At 41.1% G+C, this 11,693-nt stretch overlaps 1 pseudogene; it reads right to left on the minus strand.

The window, feature by feature from the left end:
* Positions 1-549: 549 nt before the first annotated feature.
* LOC131132789 (von Willebrand factor A domain-containing protein 7-like) lies at positions 550-9,152 on the minus strand (annotated as a pseudogene).
* Between the last annotated feature and the right edge of the window lie 2,541 nt (positions 9,153-11,693).

Here is an 11,693-nt window from a genome sequence, read left to right on the forward strand (position 1 = left end):
CAATGAATGCAAATTATTCGGTCCAAAAAAACGTTAAATCGTCTGTTCTCCTCAGTTATTTTTCTCTTTTTCCCTTTGGGATCCATGGCCCATCACACAGTCGCCGGTTTGTTTACAACAGCCACCTGCCTGGCATCCCGCCCTGCTGATTAGAAACGTGTGTCGCAGGTTATGACGCAAATCGTCGTTGACAGAAATGTTGAAATTTAATATTTACTCTACACGTTTTTACAGCATTGGAAAACGTTAAGAATGTTTTTGTCATGTTTGTCCGTCTACAGAAACCATATTAAAACAAAAAAATGTATTTACCGCCCATTTATGGAGTCCCACACAAAGGCAAGTTTATGGGGCACAATTTGAACATAAGGTCATTGAAAGTGCTTTACAGAAAAGAAGGGTTAAATCACTTCATAAAATCATTTGAAAATCATGACATAAAATTACATAAATCATATAAAAAATCAACATGAAGAGTGCAGATAAAATACTTTCATTTGTCATATGCAGAATTTAGAAGCTGAGATTATAACTCCAACCCCATCTGTGATTACATTATATAAAATAACTTTACTACTATTATTATGAAATTATAAAGAGTTAAATGTGATTAAAAACATCCTCTGTTATACAGCTGGTTAATGTGCTTTCCAAAGTGAGAGTGCCACAGAAGTAACAAAGAGATAATATGATGTGGTGAGCGTTTGCCCTCCATCTGTTGTCGTATTGGTGCTTTCAGGTGTGGTAGTAGTGGTGGTGGCGGTGGTGGTGGCGGTGAGCTCTCTGGCCTGGCCCACACAGAGACCTATGTTTCCCTCGTTGTCCACAGCAGACAGCACCACTCTGTCTGCACAGCAGGAGGCCATGTAGGACACCATGGTCAGGTTCTCACCCCCTGGCGTCATCACCATGCTTGTGGTGAGGGTGCCGTTGCCTTCTAGGATGGTGATGCTTTCAATGCCCGTCCCATTGATGCCGTCGGTCACGTTGGCCACAAACTCCCACTGGATGTCACATGATGATGAAAGAGAAGGACAAGTGGAGGATGTGCTGACTTCTTGGCACACTGGCGCGTTAGGGTCAATATCCTAGAAAAAGAAAGCAGAGGAATGAGTAATATGTGCAGTACATGAGATGTAAATATCACTGTCTCTTTCATCCTTGTGCAAACTACTGTAACGTCTCAGTTAAATTAACTGTCTCTTATTGTTGCTGGTTGCATGGTCTCCAAACACCAATAACCGTCAATTAATTAGAGTCTGTCCAATGAATGGTAAACATTAAGCATCTTTTAAACGGGATCTATTATGCTTTTTACACTTTTCTGACCTATAAATGCAGTTAGAATGTTGTATTCTCAGGTTAAACAATGCCAAAGTTTCAGATAATGAGGTTTGCGCATTTGGAAGTGAGCTCTGAAAGAATTTTGGGATGTCTCAAAACACTTGGCTTCAGAGGGCGTTGTAAAATAGTTCTTTTGTGATGTCACAGAGGAGCGTGGCTTTTTTTGTGCAGGTTATTGTGTGTAGCTGCTCTATAGGAGACCACGACTCAATACAAAGGATGGAAAAATGAGCATAAAAGGTCCCCTTTAAAAATGTGTGTGTTATTAGCATCTAACAAGTCATCTGGGCTCTCCAATATAAACACTTCATTAAAGACTCGAACCCGAGTGCAAAACCTGCCATGCACCAACGGCAAAAAGCAGTATGAGGATCCTCGCAAGACCACCGAGTCTCACCAAACAACAAACACCATCTGCAAACCGTAACAAAGTGAGTTTTTTCGCATACCTACTATTGCCGATTGGTTTGAGTAATACCACTTGATCAAGCCTTTTCTAACATTCCACACTTCCAAAATAAGTAATAGAAGTATTGATGATGTGTGGTGATCGTGGATTAGATTGATATCAGTATGGGACGATACTCAAGTCTACAATATCGGCATAGATCTTAATGCTGGCTGGCTGATTTGCTCCTTACTGCTATTACAACATTGGTTCCATCCTATGTTATTTTCAGACTTTTACAACCACCATGTAATACTTTTCTGAGGAATTGGCGGCACTAACCGACATTCTGGCCTGGCCCACACAAAAGCCCACGTTTCCCTCGTTGTCCACAGCAGACAGCACTACACTCTCGGCACAGCAGGAAGCCATATAGAAGACCAATGTGATGTTCTCGCCGTCTGGTCCGACCACCATGCTTGTATTGAGGGTGCCGTTGCCTTCAAGAACGGATATCATATCAATGCCCGTCCCGTTGACACCATCAGTCACGTTGGCCATGAACTCCCATTGGGAGGAGTCACACAGTGATGTATTGGAAGGACAGCTGTTGGATGTATTTGCCTCCTGGCACACCGGCGCACTAACATCATTCACCTGGAGACAGAAAGGGGAGGACTGAGTAATACAGTATTTAAATGAGATGGAAATGTTGCTGGGAAAAATGACTTAAGACTGAAATTTAGAAATGTGGTCACTGTATGACGAGTTATTTATCAATAAAGACTAAAGACCAATATGAAAACACACCGATGGGCTTTTTCTTACCCTGAAAACGGAAAATCTAAGGACAACATTGTTGAAATCGGTTCCAGTTGCATCCTCTGCCTCAATCGTAAGTGTCACATCTGTTCCCGATATTGCACTTTCGGGAGCGGTCAGAGTCACCGTGCCGTTGGCTTTCCCTCCGCTGCCTGCTTCTATGGTGACAGAGCTGGGTGATGTGGAGTCAAAGCTGCGGTCATTGTTGGCACGCACCATAAACGTCTCTGTTGCGGTTTCATTGATAACACCACCAATCGTTGTGGCAACAGTGAAAAGGATGGAAACGGTAGAGCCTGGTTCTATGTTGGTGGTGTTGGGTTGAGCCTGTAACAGTGGACATTGATACAGACTCATATATTTGGTTTGGTTACCAGAAATACACATAAGGGTTATTGAAATTATGATTTTTTTTAGTTGATAACTGATGGTGTTTGAGCTCACAGTCACAGAGATGCTGGAGGTTGTGATTTGAGTGGAAGCCTGCCTCTGGAAACTGCCTGGAGTCATCCTTAACATTGAGCTGCTTTGTTCTCCTCTCAATCGAACCACATAGGAACCCGCTGGAAGGTCATTGAATGTCACCAGGAAGATGGAATCTCCGATTGACTGTGGAGTAAAGGACAAGGCCAGGTTTGTCAAAGGTTATCACATGTCTGCCTGACACAAACAAATACCCATGTGCATGCATTGCAATCATAATTGTATTTGATAAAGTCACCTTTCCGAATAAATATCAATAGAAAGACTCCAAAATAATGGAGTGAGTGGTTTGTACATGTCATGAACTCCTGTCACGTAAATAATGGATAATATTTACTGCATTTAAGAAAGTAATATTGTACAACATGCCTGCAGTGTCCCGTTGACCTCCGTTCCCAATGAAGTGTCATACAGTGTGATCTCATTGACAATGACATCACTTCCTGTCACTGTGACCAAGAGGCTGACATTACCACCTAAAGTTTGCACAAGCGACAGAGAGGTCATTTTTAGACAAGGTGGGATGACCGACCGGCTTTTAAAACTGAATTAGTGAAATATTTGACCTGAAAGAGCGCGACCTTCCTGACGAAAGAAGTCTCCATGAACTCCTTCACTGTTTTGCAAAAGCTCGTAGATGAAGTTCACTGAACTTTGACCTGATGTCACCATTGGTAAAACACATTTTAAAATCATTTACTTGCAACTTTCACTTCCAGTCTGCTACTGACCTGTGACCTTTACTGAGTAGCAGTCATTGGAATCTACTTGGATTAGCCACTGTCCTGTCGCATTATCATTGTTGAGTTGCAGTCGTCGTAGATTACCCGTCGAGATCAGAGATGCCAGAGGTCCGCTAAACTCATCGGAGCTCTGAGATATACCTGCAAGGGAAACAAGGAGAGGTCAAGAAAAACATTTTAGTGCTTTCGTAGCAAATGGTAGTCTTTTAGAGCATCCATAACACCTGAGGAGCTGGTGAGATTGAAGGTGAGAGATGGCGCTCCAGTGATGAATATAGTTATGTTTCTTAGTGAGTCATCAAGAGCAACTGTAAAATTATCAGGCATTCCAGGATTCCTCACTGCTTGAAAAACTGTCACCTGAAAGAGACACTGGCATTTTATTCATCTATTTCCCAAGGTCTATTTATTATATTGTGTTTTCCTCTTGCTCCTCATCCTACCACAGCACTGGCTAAGGAATCCTCTATAACCATAGTAGCCATCGGAAGATCCAGCTCTGTGACTTCAATGGACACACCTCCAGAGACCAGGGCAAGGTCACGGTAGACCTGAGCACCTTCACTCAGGCCGGTGGGTACCAAACCTCTTTTGCGCCTACGACTCAGGACATCTGTTAACAGGAACGTCACCTAAAAACGAGAAATATCAATTCAAACACAAGATGATACAATTGATACACATGTTGACACCCCGCGGTCAATGATGTCAACCCGAGTGCCAAGCTATGTGAGAGTAGCCAGCCCTTTCTAGCTAGTGCAGGGCACAAATTACTGTCTGGTAAAGCACCCTCTGTCACAACACCCAGTGGATCTCCACAACAGTTTCATCAACCTTCTCCTCTGATATCCTCACCCGTGGTGCCAACCTCCTGCCTGATCTCTCACCCTACCCCAGCGTGAACGTCTTCCTCTGGAGCGGCCCATCCAAAAGAGGATACGCGGCATCCCATTGGCCTTTCCTCCATCAACCCGATGCTGTTTGATAAGCTGAAAAAATCCTTGGAAATACCAGCATCACTACCTACGTTCCATTAAATGCTGCAGATGACCAGGTGTACACGTGCTTGCTGCACCCCGTTGCCAGTCATATGGTATATTTATTTGAATTATATGCTGAAACAATTATGTAGAGGGTCTATTTTGCAGTTTGGGAAGTCAACACTCATTGGTTGACCTTTATGACCTTTAAAAAAAAACAGACTTACCACAGACTTGGTGCTCTCAATGAGGGCAATAATGGTGCCTCTTAAATCTGCATCTTTCGCTGTCGCGTCAGTGAAGAGAAATATCTCAGAATAGGGCGGAGCTGCAGTGAGGGCAAGCTGTAGAAGAAGAAAAAGACAATGTTTGAAATCCATGCAATTCAATTTGATCTGACTTAAATGAATAACATTTAATATTTGTACATGAAACCCTGTTTTTAGTCATTGCATCCTACAGTGAGTTTTGCTTATAGTTCACTGTCATGTCCATATTAGAAATAAAATATCAGAATGGTTAATTGTTCTGCAAATACCTGCAATCCAGACAAGCTGAACTCTGGGAAGTCACCTCCACCACTGGCAGTCAGCATATTGATATTTTCTATAAATATGTCTGCGTCTGTCGTCAGTATCAGAGGTCCAACTTCTGCAAACAGCAATAGATGGAGTTACAAATAATGATAAATAACAAATAGCCTGAATCTGTATAGTTACGATTTCATAAACAAAACAAAAAAATGTATACACAAATTTTGTTTTATGCAAATTCTGTCAGTCTGCCAAAATAAACCCATCATAAATATTACACAAGGGATTGATTACAAAATGGGGATTGCACAAACTAATTATATACCCGACTCTGTATAATGATTGTATTATACTGTGATATTTTAACAAGCCAAAATTCTATAACATCACTGCGTACCTGGATCATTGAATGGAACCAATATGTAGAACGGAGGTTCCCTCTCAGTTCCCCTCCGACTTTCGATGATGCTGATGGAAACTCTCTTTGCTTCTTCTATTTCATTAAACATACTGCCTGTTGTGTCGATAACAAAACAAAGCACTGAGGAGGACGTCAGGCCCATCAGCCTGCAGGAATTGAAGCGAGACAAGCCATGCTTATTATGTCTTTAGTATGTCTTATTGTCTTATGTCTAATCAATAGTCGAGTCACTTTAACCTGAGAACCAAAAAACAGCTATTAAGATGTTTTACCGTAAGAAGTCTTGGTCTCCCACAGATATTCTGATGTCCTGTAGAAGATCTACAGTAGCACTCACAGCCAAATCAGCAGCTTCTTGGTGAAGTGAGCCATGGCTGGAGTTGAAGGTGTCCTTATTGATACCCCCAACTGGGTCCTGTGTGCTTGTTCTGTCGAAAAAACCTCCATGGCTGCATTTACCTTAAAGTACAAAAATAAAGTAAGTGTCCTACCACGGAATACCACATTCATGGTGATGCTGACTTTCAGTGGACAACACATAGGTGATAGTTGGAGAGATTAACTGATTTATTGAGGATGACATTGTCATGAAAGAACAGAAAACAGTGAAGATGAGGCCACCCAGGTGTGGAGGCCACAATACGGAGAGCGAGAAATATTATATTTAACCAACAATGACAACAACACCTCCAAGCAACACCAACAAAGGGAGCTGCGTCACTTGAACCCTGTTTCGGACCTGCCCTGGTCAACTTTAGAAGGAGACATATTTGACTACACAACCAACAGTACTTGGATTCATTCTCAGGTTGGTTTGAGATTGACATGTTACGCAATCAAAGTCATTGATTTAAAGACTTTTGTGTATAAGATATCACCCACTGACTATCCCCAATATAATGGATTAGAAGAAAGAGAACTGTCCATAGTACCAAAAGCCTTGTGGAGGAATCTCAGATGGACAAAACCGAGGTTTTTCGTCAATCTACTCAAGTTAAGGAATATATTTTGCAACGCCATACCTGGTTCGATTCCAGAAGACTGAACCAAATAGAAACCATTGCTAATAAATAGCACACAGAAATAGAAGAATAATCCACAGCCTTAGCCACGAGCAGGCCAAAGAGATATATTCATATTGTTATCCTGTGTCTATATTTAATGCGTAAATAATGAAAGTCATTATTTATGGTATAGTCTGTTTAGTGGTTAGATGCAATTATTTTAAACATCAGTAAAAAAAGGAGCTCTGATGTCCTCATTTGTAACTAAGACTGGCAAACTGATTGTGAATCTACCACTACAGCCCAAGTAACTACTAACACAATTTATGCTCAGGATTAATCATAAAACAAAAACACCATATAAGCGATCTCCCCAGAAGTTACCTTCTGGCTTCTCTGAGGAGATGAGGCTGAAGTAACCAGAGGTGAGAAGGTTCCCCTCTTGCACGGAAGGCAAAATGTTGTCAGTACAGTTGTCTCCTGTACAGTTTCTACAAGTGGGTACAGCTGGACCTGCAAACACATGAAGTAAATGTCAGAAAAATCCTAAAACACTATCAACTAGTAGCCGCAGTACTAACTTAGGATCAAAATGTTGACAGTTCAAATCGTGAATTTGAAATTTTAACTCATCCTCGAGCTATGAAAGAAGATTTTGGAACAGTAAAGCAATAACCGACTGACATCCTGTAAATGAAGTGATTTAAAGATTTCACAGTACCGCTTCAGACATTTGAAATGAAGCCTACATGAGGGTAGTTTTGATGTCAATGCAGAAAGGCTACCTTATACAGCATCCTACCTGCTAGATTCTCAAGAGGTTGGTCAGGTCTGATAAGGGCGTTGTAAGGAGCCGTGTTCCCCAACTCCACCCAGTTACTATGGCTGTAGAAGTCCTATAAATACACATGATATTACATACAACATAAATTGTTTGTTGGTTGCATCTTACCTCCAAAACCACAAAACTGGTTTCTCTTTAAACTGACCTGCAAAGTGTGTAATGCCTGCCCAAGACTAGCACGTGCTGTGATGAAGTTTCTCTGGCCCACACTGACTCTTACAGCAGACACACCTTATCGGCATAACATGGCAAGACAGTTAATGTATGTGGATGCACTCTCCAAAAATAAGGATCAGCAAAAATACATGATAAGCATTTTAATGACAACAAGAGCAAGATAATTTGACCTGGTCACATCACCAGTTCAAAAAGAACATTCATCACTGCCCTGTCTTGTCTTGTCCCTGTTCCAATACTTAGTAGTCCCTTACATACATATGAGGTATTGCTATAATATTGACTCATGTTATACATACATGATTGATAACAACAGATATGGAACTTTTGTTTGCATTGCTCACCCAGCAGAAACTGCCACAGAGTTTGTGTTTGCATTACATGAGGGGAGACTCGCTGTCCTACATAATTTGCATAAATTTCGCTTGATCTGTGGAAGTAACAATTGTTAATTTGTCATGTGTTTTCTGTTGTACCTTGTGTGATCAGGTTTCGTCCATTCTGAAAGGTCTCATTATCAAAATGGGCCTCAGGACTTCCTGCAGACCGTAAATCCACTGCCGCATTGTTCAAGTAAAGAGTGACAATGGAGGCAGTAAACAAGAAACTGGAGATCTGGGAGTCTGAAGAGGTGCATGCCTGGAATACTTGATCAAGTGTCAGACTGTCGTCAATCTAAAGACAAAATAAGAGATGTTGAAAATTGCTCTTTTGATTTTTGAGGACAGATTGAAAACAGAAAAAAGTGTTGAGTTGTGGACTCCAGACATCAGTGAGCATGTAATTTACATGCATGAAGGTAAGATGCTCCCTGTATGCCTACTCAATAATGCTACACAGACATTCACTTAATTAAATAAGTAAATACCACAAAAACCATCACAAAACCATCCCGCATTTTTCTCTTTGCTTGGAATCTGGAACTCCAACCACTTCCGTCTGATGCTTGCCTCTTTAGTCTACATAGTAAATTAAATGAAATTATTATAAAAACTTGATTGTTTGTGATTTCTCCCTGAAGACGTGCAACCCTCATGAGGATAAGTGGCATAGAAAATGGATGGATGGATGCTTGCGCTTTCTTCTTATCTGTTTTCTAATTTAAATGTTTAAAAAATAGTAAATTTACATACCAAAATAAATTTTGTACAGTGTTTATCACAATAGATTTTCTTAAATGAAGAACATTGTACACACAATCACAATTGCTTCCCATCTTACTGTCAGAGTGAAGTCCATTCCATCTGCAGCTGCAATGTCTCGACAGACTTCAGCCGTCTTTCTGACAATTGCCCTTAAGGTGATGTTGCGGTGTGTAATGGAGGTCCCAGTCAGTGGGTTGAAGCTTTGAGTAAACCCTGTGAGGGCGAAGACCACAGCCAGTGGCAGGAGGATAAAAGTCACGGTGGTCATGGCCATGATGGCAATGGTGGGGCTAGAGGATATGAATGAACTACTAGGAGCTAGGAGCAACGTGACATCAATAAAAATAACCTGCACACACCCTAATAGGTGTTTATGTAGATTTCATTTGAGGATGACGTTATTCACTAATTAACATTCAATTAGAGCCACCACCCATTTTCTTTTTCTTCCTCATTGTTTGATAATAGGAGGAAATACAGTCAAAAAAACATACACATATGGCTGTGTAGACATTAACAGGGTGAACAAAAACACATTTCTTGGTGTTATTATAGACCATAAAGTGAGCTGAACATCTCACATGAAAATATACAACATAAAGGGACAATAAATAACACAAAAACATATCAGCATCTGAATTTGTGGAAATAAAATATGGAACAGTGGGATTGAGATGCGCATCAAAGTATTCCTTCCACGACTACATCGCCAGTCGGGTCAGCAGGCCCAACTCGGGGGGTCGGGTCAGCACTGCTTCCCTTTTCTGAGGCGCCGAACGGTTTGCCAGAACCTCTTCGAGGCCGACTGAAAGTCGTGCTCCATGGCCTCACCGAATTCCTCCCACACCCGAGTTTTTGCCTCGATAACCGCCAAAGCTGCGTGCCCTTTGCGTTTGGGTCTCCCAGGTCTGTCCATCATTCTCCTCCGCCATTTAATCCAACTCATCACCAGGCATGTAAGTCCAGAACATGCGGACGCAGGTCCGATGATAGGACTACAAAGTCGATCATAGGTCGATCATAGACCTGCAGCCTATGGTGTCCTGATGCCAAGTGTAATTATGGACATGCCTATGTTCGAACATGGTGTTACTTATGGCCAAACTGTGGTTCGCACAAAAGTCCAGTAACATCACATCGTACAGGTTCAGATCAGGGAGGCCGTTCCTCCCAATCACACCCCTCACACTGTCATTGCCCACATGGGTGTTGAAGTCTCCCTGTAGAACGACAGAGTCAGGTGGAGTGCTCTCCAGCACCCCCCTGATGGACTCCAGGAAGTACTCCAGAACCCAAATTGTGGGTCGAGGTGAGTCCGACTACTGTATATCTACTCGGAATGTCTCAGTGGTTGTATGATTTCTTGTATTTCAGGTGACATTAACAAGGGGTCGTGGCTCTTTTAGAAGTGTGACACCATGGGAAGACTCCAGTGAGGTAATGGACACTTCATGCTTAATGAGCAGGATCAAAACTAGCAAACTGCCATCAATGCTGAACTACTGTTTTGATAAGAGTGGTGCATTCAGGTTGCATCACACAAGTACAGTATATCTTTATATGTTTCATTTAAAAAAATGATAGATTGCTCTTCCTGAATGTAAATTGTTGAATGTTGTGTTGGTGTCAGTGCATTTTTTATGTTTTATGTTTTATATTTGCGGCTAACTCCACCCTTTTAGGTGCAACTTGACTTACAGGTCAGGCAGCTTACAGCAACTCAATCATTGGACAGTTGCCCCTTAGACATTTTCCAATGATGCGCAAAATTGTTAAAAATTGTTTCACGTGTGTGTGTGATTGTGTATACAGTATATGTATATATGTAGCGTGTGTGTGTGTGTGTACATTCATATACTGTATGTATCCAAGAAACCAAGACTTGTAGCTGTTAAAAAAAGAGGCTAACAAGGCTCATCCAAGGTCATCAACAAGGTCATGGCTGCACTCAAAAAAATTGAGTGATTGGGGAACATCCTTGAATGGGGATCATATCAGGGATGTCGTCTATTGTCTATCATCTACTGTATCTACTGTATCTATTGTTGCCTGCTTGTTAAACCCTTTGAGGCTCTTTTGTGATTTGGGGCTATATAAATGAACTTGACTTGACATAAACAAAGAAAAGAAGACTTTAAATCTTATTTGGAAAGACTGGACATGTGGATGATTGCAAATGATGTGCCCGCTGTGTTCCTTTCATTAATAGCTGTTACTATTAATAGGTAATGTAATGTACTTCGGTACGTGATAAAAAAATAAATAATTAAACTATATTAGGAAAGCAGGAAGTGAACAAATGTAACAGTTACTGATTGTAAAAGTAGCAGATTGAGGGGTAGGATTTAATAAGCTTGGCTTCTTCCTACTCCTTTTGGACACGTGGAACTGTGAACTGATTATGTGATGCACCTTTCATTAATAGCTGTTACTATTAATAGGTAATGTAATGTACTTCGGTACGTGTTAAAAAAATTAAACTATATTAGGAAAGCAGGAAGTGAACAAATGTAACAGTTACTGATTGTAAAAGTAGCAGATTGAGGGGTAGGATTTAATAAGCTTCTTCCTACTCCTTTTGGACATGTGGAACTGTGAACTGATTATGTGATGCATTCAATTGTAATCTGATGCATGTTCAAATGAAATAAAACCATTACCATTACGTAATCAACTTTTGAAAATGCGCTAAGCATGAGTAAGCAAAGCTGGAGCTGTGTACGGCACTGACTGTAAGCCAACACCCATTATAAGTATGGAGACATTCTGGTTCCAGAAAAGAAACCAACACTATGGTGAACTAAACTGA

This window comes from Doryrhamphus excisus, chromosome 1, assembly GCF_030265055.1.
Source record: "Doryrhamphus excisus isolate RoL2022-K1 chromosome 1, RoL_Dexc_1.0, whole genome shotgun sequence".
Lineage (NCBI taxonomy): Eukaryota > Metazoa > Chordata > Actinopteri > Syngnathiformes > Syngnathidae > Doryrhamphus > Doryrhamphus excisus.